The 17,587-nt window shown below is 42.4% G+C and overlaps 1 long non-coding RNA gene across 1 annotated transcript; it reads right to left on the reverse strand.

Moving 5' to 3' along the window:
• Positions 1–1,444: 1,444 nt before the first annotated feature.
• On the reverse strand, positions 1,445–17,218 carry LOC308459201. The gene is made up of 6 exons (XR_013977893.1): positions 16,825–17,218; positions 11,206–11,288; positions 7,369–7,596; positions 5,991–6,109; positions 4,003–4,212; positions 1,445–1,794 (listed from the first exon to the last, which is right to left on the reverse strand). It is a non-coding gene; the product is annotated as an uncharacterized lncRNA (long non-coding RNA).
• Between the last annotated feature and the right edge of the window lie 369 nt (positions 17,219–17,587).

Genomic DNA, 17,587 nt, shown 5'->3' on the forward strand with positions numbered 1-17,587 from the left:
TATGAGAAGTGTGGTGAGAGCCAGTGTGGTGCAGTGGTTAAGAGCGGTAGACTCGTAATCTGGTGAACCGGGTTCGCTTCCCCGCTCCTCCACATGCAGCTGCTGGGTGACCTTGGGCTAGTCACACTTCTCTGAAGTCTCTCAGCCCCACTCACCTCACAGAGTGTTTGTTGTGGGGGAGGAAGGGAAAGGAGAATGTTAGCCGCTTTGAGACTCCTTTGGGTAGTGATAAAGCAGGATATCAAATCCAAAGTCTTCTTCACGCCACTACACCATAATACCCAGGAGAGGCTGTTTTTGGCTGTAGTACCCAAGATTTGGAATAGCCTCCCAAGAGAAGCACACCTTTCCTGCCTGCTTTTAGATTGGTGGGGGGGAACATATTCATTTATTTATTTATTCATTTATTTGTCTCTGGTTTTGTTTTGTTTACTTTCAAAAATCTTACGTTGCTCGCTGGTGCTTTAAATTTCTTTGTATTTTGTGGTGACTTGCTTGGTTTATTCTGGATTTTATCTTATTGATATTATCTTATTTTTGTATTGCATTGCTAATAGTCATCAGCTACTTTGGTAATAAAAAAGTGGCACTTTTGCAAACTGGAGAAACTGCCGTATCACAACCACAAGCAAGCACACACCACAACCCAACCCGGCCACCCCTTTGGCAACACCAGCATTAGGCAAATGTTTCCCTCTCATAAGAACACTCCAAACGAATAACCTAGGCTTTCAGTCCACTGATTTGAGAGATACAAACAAAAACACCTGTAAGTGGCAGCCTATTTCATTCTTTCACAGCTAAGAAGAGAAACATTGTGCAGATGAGTTTATTTTTAAGCTCTGGAAGAGCGAGGTGGGCGGGAGGAAGAGTTGGGCATATGTTCTTTTGTTGTTAAATCTTGTGCTTTTCACACCTATTAAACATCTGCTTGACAAGATGTGTTCGCACTTGACAAGCATCTTCAAGGAATGTGAGCATTTGCTACAAAATTTCTGTTCCTTGAAAAGTACAATCCAAGCATCAATATTGTTTTGTTCCTATTTGCTACTATGCCCTGATAACTGCCATTATGGAAATAGGATAGTCATTCAATAGCAAGTGGAACGCAGCTAAAAAGCAGTTTCACTATACTATGAGTCAGAAGAAACACTACCACCAACTGGAAGTCTTAAGTGGAGTAGCTTAATACCATTGGCTCTGTTGGGATAACTCCTGGATGGGACTCATCCTGACCCCTTATTTACTTACAGAGTGAGAAGTCAATCAGAAGTTCAAAAGTGCATTCAAAAGAATATCAGCAAACCACAGGAACAACAAAGTCTTCCAGTTTGTCTCTTTTTCATCCTGGGATATGAAGTTGTGTAAACATTACCATAAATATTCTCTCTCATATTTAGAGATAGTTGAAAATGTCCATTTTTGTTTCTTTCAGTTTCTCACTTTTCCACTCTCCATTTAAAAAAAAAGTCCTCGTGAAAAGTCATCAGCAATTCAGTGCAAATTTATCCTGATATATACACATTCTGCTAATGCACACATTTCTTAAAGCAATTTCTCCTAACACACTGTATTTTTGTATGTTCTTCTCCCTAATATATGCATCTACAGGCACACTTTACTCTGTTATAGGCATTTCTGCACAGAATACTTGGAGAACTGCATTGCAAAATTCAGAAAAGTGCGAATGTCAAAGGACAGCTGTGTTTCATGAAATGTAAATTAGCTAAACTCATTGTTAAATGCAAACTGAATTGAATTTCTCTCCAATCTCTGATCATTAGTGGATCCGTTCTGTAAAAAAAAGAAAAAGAAAGAAGATGGAGTCAGTTAACCACTTACAAAGTTAATGCTGTCCAGCACAGTCAAGAATTTCAACACATATCAAGTGCAGAAGTTGTTGGATTCCAATTCCCATAAGCCTCAGCAACCATGGCCCAGTGGTCATGAATAATCAGAGGTGGAGTCCAGCACCATCTGGAGGTACACAGGCTCCGTAACCTGGGTGCTAAGTCGTAAGAAAAACGTTGCTATTCATGGAGGGTATTGCTGAAAACAGATTTGAGCAACTTGCATTAGGAAGGCAGCTCACATTCCAGAAATAAATGAAAAATTCAATGTGTGATGAAATAGCCCATCTGCATCCATTCCAAGTGCCCAGTATAGGAGCCGCGATAGCCAGCAGTGTGACGGAAACATCCTGGAATACTTTCAGTGGATGCCTACGGGTTATCTCCAGATAAGAACCCTGGGAATAACAACTCTGAAATAACTGGGAACCTTGGTTGCAAGAACGAGCCCATCGCCTCCTGCCTTGTCAATTCCTGTTGCTTCAAGCCACCAGACAGCTGTTAGGAACCCAAGCTCCGAGGATCGACAGACCTTATGGCGTCTTCAGAGATAAAAGCCGCTGCGGAGCTGATTATCCAAACCCAAGGCGCAGCCCCTGCCTTTCAGCAGCCGATCAATAACAGTAATGCATAATCGTCAGTGTTCGCATTATCTGTTGTCAAACGGGCAGTGTTCTTCTGTCGTAGTTATCTAACTGCCTTCAGGTAATACAGATGGAACTTGAGGGTTGCTGGTGATTTTAGGAATGAGATAGAGAGCACCATCCGACTTTTTTTGTTGTGCACTGCAATCCTGCTTAGCACACCCGCCTCAGATTGTAGACTTTGCTGTTATCTTTATGTTTCAGCATGTTAAGTTTGCCTCTCTTCCTGTGTGTCATGATCCAAATGTGTGTGTGTGTGTGCATAAACCCGTCACCTCGCGTACATGACAAAGCATATTTTTGCCTACAAAAGCTCCTGCCATGAATGAAATGTCTCTCTCTGGGCTAGTGTGGCGTAGCAGCTAAACCAAACCAGGTTCAAATCCCCCCTCAACCATGAAGCGCATTAGATGCCCTTGAAACCAATTTGCCGTCTGCTAGTCCAATTTATCTCACAGAGCTATTCTGAAGCTATGCACATCACCTTGCACATCTTAGAAGAGAAGCAAGATTTTAAAATGTAATAATAATCTGAGCCTGAGGTGGGATTAATCAATGCTTGCTTGCTCCTTCCTTCCTTCCTTCCTTCCTTCCTTCCTTCCTTCTCAGACTTTCTGCAGGGATCAGCTGCATGACTGAGTTTTCCATATGACAACAGGTGTGGCACAGGAGCATGTCACATGGAGAAAATGGCTTTGCAGTCCAAATTGAAACAGATCAAATTTTGCCCATAGGCCAGACCAATAAAACCATAAATTGATATGGTGTTCAAAACAAAAAATCTAAGTTCCATAAATAGGCGTAGTACAACTTCCTTAAGATGCCGGGTGAAACAGAAAGGTCTTTGTCATCGTGTTCAGTCTATGGTGATTACTCTGTGAGGGTTAACTCACATTTGAAGAGTAACTATTGGGTGTCACAATCAATGAGCAACAAACGTGCATTCATCAAGCTGCTCTGTTCAGGCATTCATATACAACTAGAATCATGGGAGTGTGGAGTCAGCAACCTCATCAACTCATCCACTCACTGGGGCGGAAGTTCTTCTAAAGAGGGACGCCAACTCCATTCATGAAGGCACACTGTTTGATTTTGAACCCTGACCACACAGGGTTCTAACGTCACACAGAGGTCTAAATCATGCAGGAAGGCTGCACATATACAGCAGGTTCCCAGCTTCACATCCTCCTCCTCTTCCAACGCATGAAAGGTGTTGAGGCCAGATGATGAAGATGCAACACAATCAGGGATTCTTCAAGCAATTATAATTGTGTGAACTCCCAAATCCAGCCTGTGAGTCTCTAAGAAGTTGCAGTACTTCTCTTTTGCCACCACAGATAAAAATGAGCTCTTATCTGGAATTTCCTGATCTTATGCCATCCTCTCCTCTTCTACATTTCTCCAAGAAGCTATTTTCTAGTTTAACCCTGCTAATTTTAATTTCCTGACCTCCCCTGATACTAGAAAAAAGCTTCACAAATCTATTTAACAGCACAAAAGCATCAGACCTGGCAGCACAATCCGTCTCTTTTTGTCGTCAGCCAGACAGCCCAAAAGAAAGCTGTAAGCAGTTGTGTTAACAAGAAGAACACAATTGCCCCCTTTTTTCCCAGGAGAAAAAAGGCAATCAAGCACTGTTGTCATTTGAAAGTATACAGCTCTGTTCCTGATGTTAGATGCTGAAAGGGCTTTTAAGACTCTTTAAGCCATTGATTCGCCTGCAAAAAAAATAAAAAATAAATTAATAACCCCATGCCATGCCACAGATCTGAAAAATATGCACATAAATGCAAGCAACTGGATCAGAGCGCTGCTGAAGAACAGTTTACATCAAACCTAGTCTTCAGATTTTAAGGCATATATGCAACTAAGTCCTAAACCTCTAGAAATCAATGACCCTGAGTTAGTCATGCCCATTAATTTAAATGGGTCTTCTCTGAGTAAAATGGGATGCGCGTGGCACTGTGGTCTAAACCACAGAGCCTAGGGCTTGCCGATCAGGAGGTCAGCAGTTCGAATCCCCACGACAGGGTGAGCTCCCGTTGTTCGGTCCCAGCTCCTGCCCACCTAGCAGTTCAAAAGCATGTTAAAGTGAAAGTAGATAAATAGGTACTGCTCTGGCGGGAAGGTAAACGGCGTTTCCGTGCGCTGCTCTGGTTCACCAGAAGCGGCTTAGTCATGCTGGCCACATGACCTGGAAGCTGTCTGCGAACAAACGCCGGCTCCCTTGGCCACTAAAGCAAGATGAGTGCGCAACCTTTACCCTTTCACTCTGAGTAGAACTAGCATTAGCCATAACCCTAAGAGCCTGTCAATACCCCATCTTAATGTGGATTGTGAATCCTCCTTCAATTCCCCAGAAGTTCCCTATGTTTTGAATAATAAAATGAAGCTCAACTTCAATCCTAAAAAACTAAAAAAAGGTCAACAACTTTGGTCAGCCCTCATGCATGTTCATCAAATCTTGCCCTCTTTGAAAAAAGTTTGGGCACCCCAGCTTTAGATAATAAACACAGACACACACAAAAAATATTTTTAAACTATCTATACCACTTTATATTTTTAATAAAAATCTCAAAGCGGTTGACAGCATATTAAATCAATAAAACAATTACAGGAGCCTCTTTTGTAGGGCTCTTTCATAGGAATATTTAGGTTTATGCGATAAATTAGGCCACAACTTGATTGGTTACAAATGTGAGTGGTTTGGCTTAGGCATTGGGTGAAACCAGGCTATATCCCGACTCCTGCCCATCTGCAGGGAGTCTCACTAATGGTAAACCACCAGTAGGGGGAGCCCTATGACATATGTAAAATCAGGGTACCATGTGGGGTCCCCGTTGGGGTTGTGGCATGACCCTAGCCTACATCCAGGCTTTGGACAGGATCGACACCCCCGGATCCCTTTAACAGGATACCCTTATCGAGGAGGAGCAGGCAAAGACTACAACCATAAACAAAGGCTTACCCAATGCCTAACATTACAAAGTTGTGCTGATTGCTACAAGGTAGGCGAAAACCAAATGGCTGGTGCCAATCTGCCAAGTGGAAAAATTCCTACCCAGCCCCACCAATATGGCGGCTGGCATTTGTCCATAGCAAAGTCGCTGTTATAGCAACGCATGAAAAGGGGGCGGGTGGGCTGGGAGATCTGGTGAGAAGACGAATGGAGGAAGCCCCCCAGCCGTGCCATGGTTTAAACAGCCCACGACCATGCCCCCGGCTGTGACAATTCAACAGCCGGGCACGTGGCAGGGCCGGGAATCAGTGCAATGAGGGCGGCATTCCACCGCCTCCCAGCAGGATCGCTAAGAGGTCCCGGATGCCCGACCACAACACCGCCCACCGGGAAAGGTAAGCGGACTTGTGGGAAAGTAGTAGTTGGCAGACTATGCTGCAGGAACAAGAGGAAATTAAAGGAGGCACAAGGGGCTCACAAGCCGCATTAAACCAAAATATGGATGTAAGAAATCTGTGTGCAACACGTATTCCAAACCTCTGTTTGTTTCTTCTGAGATCTGCAAAGAATCCACCATTTGAGTTGCATCTCCAGGGCTGGGAAACCTGTGGATCTCCAGATGTTGGACTCCACTTGCATCAGCCCCATTGGGTCACCTGGAAGGTCAATGACTCCACATCACTGTTCTAAGAATTTATTTTTATTCCCCACCCCTAAGCTTTGGGCTCATTGATTGAGCATCCCTGATGCTTGCAGGCCTTTGAGGAACCTTGACAAACTCTCCTAGGGTTGACTTCTCCTAAGGCACAGCATCACTTGGTTTCTTCCATGGTGGGTGACTGATGGATGTGAAGAAGTCCACCAGTGAAGCAGTAGACTGAAGTGATCCCATTGTGAAATGTGCCATGTCAGATTGCAGGAACACAAAGTTGTCCTTTTGAATGCTCTTCATCTTAAAACTAAAGCTCCCTTCATAGGGTAGACTGCATGGGGTAAACATTGGAGCAAGGGAAACTATGCTAAAACCTTCTCCCTGGTGTACTACTTACTACATGCAGAGTGATTGCTTGAGTTTTTACATGGCGGTAGAATTCAAAGAGATGAATCGCCCGCCCACCTGCAGCCTCCAAATACATCTGTTAAATTAAAAGCCATACCTACTAAACGTTTACTGTTGAATTTGTTCTATTCAGGTGTAATTCTTTGCCTGATTTAATCTTTAAATTGCAATTTCTCCGATTCAGTGATTATGCTCCTTCCCCCCCAAAAGCACACGGCAGCACTTTGAAACAACTATAACTACAGCGCACTAAGCAGAATTCACATCCCACTTCAGTCAGGACTCACGGGCTGTTTCTGACCTACAAAATGCAAAAATTGATCTCATCTCATCTCTCTCTCTCTCTCTCTCTCTCTCTCTCTCTCTCTCTCTCTCTCACACACACACACACACACACCCTAGTGTTGTAAGAGTGAACAAGGCATGTAAACAACTTTGTAATTAAAAGTAATTTATGCCTGATTGGAAAATACTGTTTAGTCTTTATACAACACTTATTTATACAGTTATACAAACACATTCTAATGCTTGTCAGGCATTAGAATTACTACAGTTAAATATATTTTATTGTGCTTCTTAGGTCTCAGATTTGAGCAAACATATTTGAAAGAATCCTTTACAAAGGAAGCCCTCTTGCACTTGAATGTGACAAAAACTATTTATCGGGATTATAATCTCCTTTTTCTGAAAAAGTGATATATGAGTCACTCAAGGTGCAGCTGGAGAAACTCTGCATAAGGAAAATCCAAATTCCCTACAGTGTCCAAGAGTGAAACCTTTAAAGAGGGGGGGAAAGCTGGTTAGACATTTGCAATAACCAATCATGTAAAAATATCTCATGCAATGACATTTTACCTTGCGCTGTTGAAGACCAAGGTTCAAGTCTCTTTTGTGCTTTATTTATGAGTTCAGGCACCACTGTGGTGTTCCGAGCTTCTTTATGAGGGCAAAAGAAAAGATCAGACTTCCAGTTCTTTATCTTCATTCTCATTGTGTTCATCCAATCATCAGTTGTGGCCATTATTTCTTAGGCTTCTTAAAAAGCAACTTCTCTCCTGGGCTGACGCATTTTTATTTTTATTTCTTTAAAGGAAGGTCAAATGAAAGACTCAGATATGAGAACTGAATTTCAAGAATCAAGATTAGCTTCTTTTACTCAACAGCTCCCTGCTACTTTCAAGTTAACCTTAACGTGCCAGTTTCAACACAGCTTTGAAATATATGGGCCACTAACAGGATTACAGTTGCTTGAATGTCAGGGGGTCTTGCTGGTAATACCACCATATTTTCCTCCATTTTTGGCCATGATTCTAAGGTCCCTCATCTCTGGCATTTGCCCAACCCTTATCAATCCAGCTGCTCTTGTCAGAAAATCCTCATACCACCCCCAGTCCTTCCTATACATCCATATGGAAAAATAAGGTAGCAATATTTCATGTTAAAACAGTATGCTATGCAAGTGAGGTGAGGTCGCCAGATGGAAAACATCAAGAACCTATTGTGTCTTTTATTGTTGCATAGGAGAGAAGAATTTCAGCAGGTGCAGCTTCCATGACACCTGCTTAAACTCCTTCTTTTACCCAACTGTTAAAAGTGAAAGAGCACATCCTTCTTTTCCATTCAGCTTCTTTTTTAAAAAAAAAATATTATAATGCAGTTTTCCCTCCAGCAAAACACAATCATCCTAATTTTTGTTTTGGCCTGGAATATATTCCCTTAACTCACATCTTCCTTGCTCGCCAGAACATTTAAATTATTAAGGTTTCACATGTATCATTTCACAAACGGATGTTTGTGTGACATTTTTATGCTCTCCCAAAGCTTACATCTGCAGGGCTTCATAGTTAGAGAGAGAGCCTCAGTTGGCTATATAAATCTAAGCTACTTTGAGCATAAGCACGGGAAGGTGCAGAAACACCACACTCTCTTTGATACTAATTTTAGATTTGTTTGCCTTCCTTCCTTCCCGACTCTCCTGCCTAGGAGGCCATCCTTTACTGTCAGTTGTATTTTGACTACGACTTGCACGCCATCACCTTTTCATGTTTTGTCATCAGGGAACAATCAGCAAACCCACGCAGGAGCATCAAAGGCATCTCTACAGGAAGGCCTAACTCATACAGTGACCCGTTTCCTGCTTCTGGCTACCAATTGGCTAAAGAAACCAAAGGCTTTGCGGCAGAGCGTAAGTGGGTCACACAAAGGTCACAGGAAGGGCAGCAGCTAAGATAGTCAGGGAATTATTGTATTAGCTGTTGAACCTTGAAAGCCAGCCTGGAGGGCCACAAGTTCCCTATAAGTGTATGCCTCTCTTCAACCAATATAACAGCTGAGAAAACTGCACCGCTGCAATGGGTTCTATCTATATGATGCATAGTATGTGCTTCAAATGACACTGTCTCCAAAACTCTTGTCTGTTTGTCCAATTCAATGCCGCTGGTACAAAACATGAAGCAAGCTTAGCCCTAAATGTGCTTGCAGCATGTACTCCAGCTTGCCCCAGTGACATATCCGTGTCCATGATTTTCCATCGTGTGCAGGTCACAAGCAATGAAAGATATAGGTGGCTCACCTTCACATACACACACATGTCCCCTAAATTCTATGGTAGCTATTGAAAAACAGCACATTCTGAGGGCCAAGGCAGTCCCTTACTTGACTTATCCTTCTCCCCTGTCCACTTCCCTCTCAGAATGAATTGTGACCTCCTAAGTCCCTTTAACTGACCGTCCATCATATGAGCCTTATCTGCAGGGCCGGCCCACCCATGAGGCAAGGTGAGGAAGGTTGCTATTTGGAGATCCACCTCAGGTGCCAAAATGTATTGGGCTGGCCCTGCTTATCATGGGGAAAGGACTAGAACATGGGTAGGCAAATTAAGGCCCGGGGGCCGGATGCAGCCCAATTGCCTTCTAAATCCAGCCCATAGCTGTCAACTTACAGATTTGAAAATAAGGGACCAGCAGCCTCAAAAATAAGGGATCAGCAGCCATAATAAGGGATTTTCCGAACACAGGTATGTTCAACTTCTGAGCCCCTCTGAGCCAAAGGCAGAAAGCCCAGCCAGCAGCCAAACGAAGCCTCAAGCGGTGGTTCCCACAGCACAGCAACCCGGCAAGGGAAACCACCATCACCTCTCTGCTGGGAAGCACTGAGCAAAGGCGAGTACCCAGGCAACACGGCAGATTTGATTGGCACAAGGCATGCAAACTCCCCCCCCCCCCAGTCGTTCTTAGACTCCTTATTGGGTGAGCAACGCAGCCAAGCAACACAGTTGGAGCCTCCCTCCTCCCTGGCCGGCAGGGAGGGAGGAAGAGGAGCTGCTTCCTTTGAAACCCAGGAAATTTAAGGGACATCATCAATAAGGGACAGCAACGGGACACAGCGCTGGGATAAGGGACTTTCCCGCCAAATAAGGGACGGTTGACAGCTATGATCCAGCCCGCGGACGGTCCAGGAGTCAGCGTGTTTTTACCTGAGTAGAATGTATCCTTTTATTTAAAATGCATCTCTGTGGGGCATAGGAATTAGTTTAGTTTTGTTTTTCAAAATATGGTCCAGCCCCCCCCAAAAAAGGTCTGAGGGACAGTGGACCGGCCCCCTGCTGAAAAAGTTTGCTGACCCCTGGACTAGAACATACCTTCTGACATTTCTTTGATGAAAATAGGGACATCACATTCCATAATGATAATTTTACCATTTATACCCCACACATTTTACTGGGTTGCCCCAGCCACTCTGGGCATTTTCCAACATATATAAAAACATAATAAAACAGTAAACATTTTAAAAACTTCCCTATACAGGATTGCCTTCAGATGGCTCAGGGGTTGGATAACTCCATACCCTCCAACATTTCCCCAATTAAAATAGGGACATCCTAAGGAAAAGTGGGACATTCTGGGATCAAATCAGAAACCAGGATGACTTCTCTAAATCAGGGGTGTCACTGGAAAATAGGGACACTTGGAGGATCTGCTAGAACAAAGCAAATTCCAAAGCAATGTGTGGGTTGCACAACGCATACTTGCCCCCCTGCCAGTGCCAGCCTCTTTTCAGCTCCTGTTTCCACATGCCACAATACCTGCTTGACAGGTACCAGATGCAATGGAGCTGGAATTTCTGCCTGGGCTCTGTTGTAATAAACCAGAGAGAACAGCTGTGCTTTTAAACATCACCCCTTCATTTCTAAAGAACTTGCGTATGAGAAACTCCTCAGGGGGCATGGTTATTGCCTAAGGATAGTTAATAAGTAGTTAAATATGCTGAAACACAAGCTGGGGGGGGGGGAGAAATAAGAGGGTCCATCCCCATCCCCATCCCCCCCTGTTTCTTAAAATTTAACTTAATGTGCAGCCTATTCTATCCTGAAGTTGTGGACTGGATAACCATAGATGAGCAAAACAAAATATACTGTATGCAATAGAAAGCCGAACGACTAAAGACTTAACCAGATGCAAAAGTACTAATAACTCTTGTTCAAAGTGGAGAGGTATTCATACTAAATGGGACTAGAATATTAAATCACTGAAAACGTTCTTGTTTGTAACCAAAGGTGGTTCCAATTGCTGAACAAAACATGTTAAAAATAAACAGTGATTTGGCAATGTCTTTCAATTGCACCATCAAGCAAGCCATTTTCAATTTACTCCCTTTTACTTGGCTGTTTTTCATCTGCATTTTACTACTTACTTTATGACTTTTCTAATGTGACAATTTAAATATTTCTCCGTGGGATGCTTCCATTCATCATTCTGCAACTTACTGAATTTGCGCTGAAAGAGGAGAGGAAAAAAGGCAGTGAACTTTAGAGAGAAGAGTTGCTCGAGTCATTCAGACTGCTTTGCTATATTTCAATAATAGATTAAATTATAAATTTTATCTCATTTGGTTTACTAATCTCATGCTAATAGCCGGTCTGTAGTTAAATATAGTCTTTTATTTATTTTATCTGGTTATTAATTTTTAACTCAGCTAGATGTTCTACATCTTTTGGAGTGAATTCTGATTGTGAGACTTGCAAGTGCTTTATATATAGATTAATGTAGCGTAATATCATACTCATCTTCAAATCTGTTAAACTATACCTTCATTCATTTCATAGTTTAACTGTGCATCTATCAAACCGAAGTAATTCAGTTAATAAATATTAGTAGTCACAACCTGCTTATCCCCTAACATGTGTGTGTATGTGTAAAAGAAGTTGTGGAAGGGGAAACCTGGGACTGGGACCATGGCACACACTTTGCTGTTTCAAAGGCAAATGGGAGCATGGAGTAACGTTCAGTGGGAAATTGTGCAGAGGAAAGAGTCAGACCCCATCTCCCAGGAACACTGCAGTCCTGATCCAATTGGGCTCCACCATGGCTGGTATTCATTAAATTACCTGAGAATAAGCACCACTGAATTTACTAGGACTTATTTCAGGATTGCAAGAGGGGGACTTTGGTTTTTCAAATTTCAGAAGCACCCTGTGCACACACACACCACCTTCTATTCTGCTCAATTCACTATGTCCTAGTTGCAATGCCCTGTGGCGCCCCCTAGGGTCAGCACCCAGTGCAGTGGAACCAGTCACACTGCCCTAAAACCACCTATGGGGTAATTCACTGGGGAGTTTTGCGTGAACAAGGTCAAAATTGCTCCACACTGACCTTAACTATGTACTAATGAACAAATTTAGGATCTGCCTGTGGTTTATTTTAATTCAGTCTAGTATAACCTTTGTAAGGTACTAAACAACAAACTGGACGACTGAATCACCCTTGTTTACAATTTGGGACAAAATAAAAAAGACCCTGTCTTTTTAATCTCTGTGAAGGTGGGAAAATATATTTGAAAGCGACTTCTTTTCAGGCTGGCTTAGAAGGTTTATTGCAATGCAATTTACACAGTTGGACAGGTCTACAGGTGGCTCAAAATGCATTAGAGAAAGTGACTTGACTTCTGCAGGGGGGGAAGAGACAGGAAGTCTCTCTGGGATTGAGGTTGTGCCAGGCATTAACACAGCTGACTGGATAGCAGGTGGCTGCAAGTATAAATTTCATGCTAACATATTCATTAGAGCTCCCATGCCTCTGTCTTCCTGGAATTGTAAAGTGCTGCTGATATCACCCTAAGCAAGCCCGTGCAAGGACACACTGCTTTTCTCAGAACAGAGGGGAAAGCAAGCCCAGATGAATATGAAAAGAATGAACACTTCCACGGTCCTCATCCCTTTTTCGTCACCTCTGCAGAACATCGCTTTAGGGTGAGACTTTCAAATGCTGCTTAATAAGGGAGTTAGGTATGCAAACCTGATTCCATTCGGAGCTGAAATGGTTTGGAATATCTCAGCCTCAATTAATTTATTTATAAGAACCCAGAAGGTGTGACTGTGTTCTGCTAACTAGCCAATCTCTTCAAATACCAATTTATAAACCCAAACACCCAAAAGGCTTAAGAGACATACTTTCTGTAAGGGTTTATTAAAAAGAAAGGGGGGAAAGATGAATATATCAGCGATGTTTGCTTTTAATTTGTTTTTGTTTTTTCATTAATAAATAAACATATTCCATAAATGTGCTGAATAAAACAAAAGCAGAAAACACACTTCAAGAACAGTGGCAGGAAAAATTTGAACTGATGCCCGAAGCATAAGGTTTCTCTCCCCCACCCTGTAAGCTACACAAGACAGCATCATAAATCTTCCTTTTGACCTAGTTTAGCATATGCTACCTTCCTTGCTAAAATATTCACACACAATTAAATATCCATGGGAAGGCAGGAAAGAGACAAGAATGTGGGATGCCAGGGCTAGAGGAATCCACAAGGAAGACTGTAGCTCAGTGGTAGTGCATCTGTCTTGCATGCAGAAGGTCCCAGGTTCAATCCCCAGGGTCTCCCGATGGGGCTGCGAATATCTGCTGTCTGAAATTGCTCTGAAATACTGGAAATTTGCTGCCAGTCAGTGTTGGCAGTATTGGGCTAGATAGACCAATGATCTGACTCAGCACAAAACATTTTCATATGAGCAATCCACCACACTGAACAAGCTACCATCTCTGTCACCCTGAATTTAAGCAGGAGGCAGCCTCTTAAATGGAATAATTTGATGCAAGAGAGGTAGGACAGAGTCACAGCCTCAATTTACATGTTCTGCCTTAACATATAACGTTGTCTCAACTGGGTCAAATTACTGGTCCAACTAGCCTAGGACTGTCTGCATTGGTCTACAGCTTTCAGTGTCTCAGCCAGAGGACTCCCCTCACCCCAGTTCTACTCAGATCCTTCAACTAGATATCCAGGGATGGCTTATTCATGCTTTGGTGACATCCAGGCTAGTGCACAAGCTCTCTGTGTTGGGCAGCCGTTGAAAATGGTTGAGAAGCTTTATCTAGTGCCGAAGGCAGTAACCCACGTGTTGATTAGTCCAAATGGATTTTCCACTATGGAATTGGCTCTCAAAGAAGGAGGCAGTGATGGCAACCAGGTTGGATGAACAGACATATTCATATCAATGTATACCAGCCATGATTGGTCCTGTTTGTCAATTTCCCACAGGCATCTGGTTGGTCACTGTGAGAAGGGGATGCTGGACTAGAAGAGCAATCGGCCTAATCTTCTTATGTTCTCATATCTTGCTTCTTTTGAAGCAGCTGCGCTTCTGGGCCATAAGAAGAGCTCTACTGGACAGGACTGAATGCCCACCTGGTCTTTCCATAGCAACCAACCAGGTGCCTACAAGAAGTCCACAAGCAGGAAATGAGTACAAAGCACTCTGTCTCTCTTTATGCTTCCCAGCAACTGGTCCAAAATTGCTGTTTCAATCTTTAAACCCGCTCAATATCTTGGGTTTTGGTTTTTTCATGGGACATTTCATCTCATATAAGATCCCAGCCCTAAATCCCTTGAGGTGGCCCTGCCCAAGGTTCCATTTTATGTAGAGACCAGGGCAGTCTCTATAAGGAGCAAAGCCTTCTCTGTGGTGGCCTTTAATACTGTGGCACTTCCTTTCAAGAGAGGTTCATTCTGCCTCCCTCTTAATGTTTTTTGCAGAGTGGACGTGCATTCTTTTTTGTTCTGATTGCTTCTTGTTCTTGTTCCATTGACTGAGCTGTCTTTACTGCTGTTTTACTATCATTGCTGTTTTATTGAAATTGTCTTGTGATTGGAATTGATTTGTGCTCTTTTATTGGATATTGTTTTTATTCTTCAAACTGCTGTGACATTTTATTATCACGTTACATTTTGAGGAAGGGCCATAGCTCAGTGATAGAGCATTTGTTTTGCAAAGACAGCTTCCTACATTCCTATATATCCAGTCAGGGGCTGAGGATCATTCTTACAAATGATTCCCAAAATGGAAAGAGTAATATATGGGGGGAAATGGGCATTAATACAGAGGAGCCAAGTGTGAACACTCAGAAAACCCACTTCGACGTCTGGCCTCTTCAGTTTCTCACACAGCAGCTCCCTACACCAAAACTATTTCCTTTTCTTTCTTTCTTTTTCATTAAAAGAAAGGCTGAGAACTATGGCAGGGAGCAATAAGGCAAATCCAAGTTCACATGCTGACATCTTCCACTCATGCATTGCAGCAAAACTAAACACCTGCATGCCTTTTCATGCCATATACTCATATTTAATGGAATTATGAAGATTTTGTTGTTGTTTAAACAGTGGAATAATCTTAATCAAATAAATACATAATTGATATCACACGTTTGGAATGAGTGAGAACTGGACAGTGGAAAACTGACTTCTGTAACCGCTCAAATCCCCATGAAATATTTTTTTATATGTCACATATGCAAGAAGCAACCTGATCTTGAATGTCATCTGTTGTGAATTATACATGCAATTATGGTAAAATCTATACCAGATCGCATGTTATTCCTTAGGATTATGGTTCAATCGTTATTAAAAACTTTTAAGCACTTTCAGTTGGCAGATTTATGAAGTCCTTCATTCGGAGGCCACATTCTACAAGTCTGAGGTTCCCATCGCTTAGTTAGTCTTCTGGTATGGAGAAACACAGGGAGATTATAATTGGACATCTCACTGAAATCTCTTAGTAGAGTAACATTTGACTGTATTCTGGAGAACCCTGGTGTTTCTCAAAAACTTACTGGGAGTACGTCAAAGAAAGCATCAGTAATGACAACAACCCAAGGAAGTATTGAATATTATTGTTGCTGTTTTAAAAATATGACCTGCCCTTCATCAGCAGGCCCCAGGGTGGGTTACAACAATTTAAAATACAGAGTTGAAAACAGAGTGCAGTCGTTGGGAATATGGTGGGCCCTGAAACCATACATCTCACATGTCAAAGGCCAGAAAATATGCTTTTAGGTCACCGACTGGTAAGTCAGGACCTACTATTGGGTTGTGGCCTGATCCAAGGTAGGTTGCAACAGGAGTACTACCACCACACAAATATATGGCAAAAGATTAAGAAACAGTTCCCAAATGTATGTTTGGGTTAAAAGTGGGTCCTGGGTCCAAAAACATTGAAGATACCTGTTCTAGGACACAACTCTGTCAATCACAAACTAGATGTGACTGGGGCAGCTCTGTTTTGTTTTGTTTTCTTCTTCTTCATCATCATCATCATCACTTTTTACAAAATGAAAAAGCCTCAAAATGACAAGAAAATACAACAGCTGAGAAGTTAAAAATAATAATTGTTATGTATTGAAGTTCTCACCCTGGCCACCAGGGGGTATTGTGTATAGAGTTTTCACTCAGGTCCACATACCTTAATTTAGGCGGGAAACCCTGGGCTGTTGTTGTTACAACGTTGACAGCCGGCTGCCTATAAAAGCAGGCCAGCTGAGCTGTTTGCTGTTCAGCTCAGTTCTAGCTTACTTATAAAGATATACAGTGGTACCTCGGGTTAAGAACTTAAATCGTTCCGGAGGTCCGTTCTTAACCTGAAACTGTTCTTAACCTGAGGTACCACTTTAGCTAATGGGGCCTCCCGCTGCTGCCACACTGCTGGAGCACGATTTCTGTTCTCATCCTGAGCAAAGTTCTTAACCCGAGGTACTATTTCTGGGTTACTGGAGTCTGTAACCTGAAGCGTATGTAACCTGAAGTGTATGTAACCCGAGGTACCATTGTACTTGGAGAAATCTCTGTGTCGTCTCCTATGTCCGTCCACTACATAATAATAATAATAATAATAATAATAATAATACAAAATCCCAAAAATGTTCAATAATCCAAGTCCCTATCCCAGAAAATGGTGGGCACCATTTTACAGAGGCCAGCTAAGTTACCAAAGGCCTTAGTGAATAAAAATGTATTAGGCCTGGTACCTGTTTGCACCTGTATCTCTGTGTAAAGTGTGAGGAAGGATCTTTAATTTTATCAGAATTTAAAGAATGGGATGTGCATTCCTGTAAGCACAGGGTGTTCGTATTTGTCAAGGGAAAGGTTTAACGCCTGCATTTCCTCCTGATCAAGATCCATCAGTCGCCATCTTCAGTGCCTCTCGCTAGAAACTGAAGACAATTCTTTTGGTGGCCTTTAAATTGATTTCTCTCCCACCCCACCCCCTGACTACTGCTCCTTTAAATGTCATTGCATTTGATGTTTTGTATTAGTGCTTTTTGGTTCTTTTGACTATTTGTACTTTAATGTATTTAGGCTACACTAAATACATGAAGATGAAGAAATACACTAAAAATGAACAATAACTGGTTTTATTTCTTGGCTTCTGAGGTACCGCTATCAGTCTGGCATCCATCTTGGAACCATTCCCCAGAAAAAGGGGGGGGGAGCCTTGAGGGTGTGCAGTTCCAACTTTTTTCCTCAAAGAAACACTTTTGCCCTTTGGTCACTAGGTGGCAACCACATAAACATATCTTACATACTGTGTTTTATGATATTTGCATTGGTTCTGCTACCTAGATTTCCTGTAGGCCTCTGGAGACAAAAACAGAAGAAACACTTTGCTACTACTACTCCCACTTCTGAAAGCATAAAATAAGTCTGAGTTCAGTATATCAGGACAAGCATTAACATAGCTTTGAATGAATTAGCAGTTATGACAACATTTTCTGCTGAAGCAATTTCAGTCAGTCAGGCT

This window comes from Podarcis pityusensis (genome assembly GCF_964106645.2).
Source record: "Podarcis pityusensis genome assembly, chromosome: 12".
In the NCBI taxonomy this organism is placed as follows: Eukaryota; Metazoa; Chordata; class Lepidosauria; order Squamata; family Lacertidae; genus Podarcis; species Podarcis pityusensis.